Below are 1,224 nucleotides of genomic sequence, written 5' to 3'. Positions count from 1 at the left end.
TTTGTGACATATTTGTTTGAGTCTTTTGCCCATTTTTCAGTTGGGTCATTCTTCATATTGTTGACCTACAAGATTACATATTCTAAATAAAGTCCTGCAAATATTTTCCCTGCACACATTTTTCTCAGATTGTGGTTTCTCTTTACATGTTCTTAGCAGTGTCATTTGATGAGCAGATTTTAGAAGTTTTTATTCTTTTCCATTGATCTATTTGTTCTATTTATACCCGTGCCATACTGTCTTAATTACTATAGCTTTACATTTTTTGTTCTTTTTTTCAAGATTATTATGACTATTATAGATCATTTGCATTTTCATAAACATTTTTACAATCATCTTATCAATTCTAAAAGAAATAAATAAAATTAAAAGAAGCTCCTGCCAACGTGTTATTCTGATGGCAGAGTGGAGTATTACTCTGTGCCCCAGAAAATGGAACTTGAGGCTATGAGCAGATACACTGGCCCAGGAAAGCCAGCTGTCTTCCACATCTGACCATGGGGCTGTTGGCCATGGTTCTTCGTTTATGAGGTACCTCCACCAGGTACACTTGGGATATCTACAAAGACCCCTTGATCTTGGTTACCTTGCTCTACATTGGCTTTGGAGTCCTCTATCTGTTGCTCTGGATTGGCATTTATATATGAGGCCCCAGTGGTTCCAAATGGATGGCTTCACTGAATCCCTGCCTTTTTAAATTAATTTTTTTAAAGATTTTATTTATTTATTTGAGAGAGAGACAGAGAGAGAAAGATAGCATGAACGGGGGGAGGGGCAGAAGGAGAGGGAGAAGCAGACTCCCTGCTGAGCAAGGAGCTTGATGTGGGACTCAATCTAAAGACTCTGAAATCATGACCTGAGTTGAAGGCAGACACTTAACAAACCGAGCCACCCAGGCATGCCTTAAATTAATTTTTTAACTATTATTGGAGGTGTCCCACCTGCTGCTCACAATAAAGGCAGATGTGTGACTATCAAAAAATAAAAACTAACAATAAAAAATAATGAAATTGAAGATCCTGGTGGATTTTGATTAGTATTGCACTGAATCGATAAATCAATCTGGAGATAATTGGGGCACCTGGGTGGTTCAGTGGGTTAAGCGGCTGCCTTCAGCTCAAGTCATGACCCCAGGATCCTGGGATGGAGCCCCATGTCAGGCTCCCTGCTCAACGGGGAGTCTGTTTCTCCCTCTCCCTGTGCCTTCCTCTCTGCCTGCTTATG

The 1,224-nt window shown here is 40.1% G+C and overlaps 1 pseudogene; it reads left to right on the top strand.

Moving 5' to 3' along the window:
- Positions 1-432: 432 nt before the first annotated feature.
- On the top strand, positions 433-647 carry LOC112823066 (dolichyl-diphosphooligosaccharide--protein glycosyltransferase subunit TMEM258 pseudogene; annotated as a pseudogene).
- Positions 648-1,224: the final 577 nt, after the last annotated feature.

The sequence above is a fragment of the Callorhinus ursinus genome, unplaced genomic scaffold, assembly GCF_003265705.2.
Source record: "Callorhinus ursinus isolate GAN/ISIS: 27379988/994484 unplaced genomic scaffold, GSC_fseal_2.0 scaffold5, whole genome shotgun sequence".
NCBI classification, from domain to species: domain Eukaryota; kingdom Metazoa; phylum Chordata; class Mammalia; order Carnivora; family Otariidae; genus Callorhinus; species Callorhinus ursinus.
This window is presented reverse-complemented; position numbering and strand designations above follow the sequence as displayed.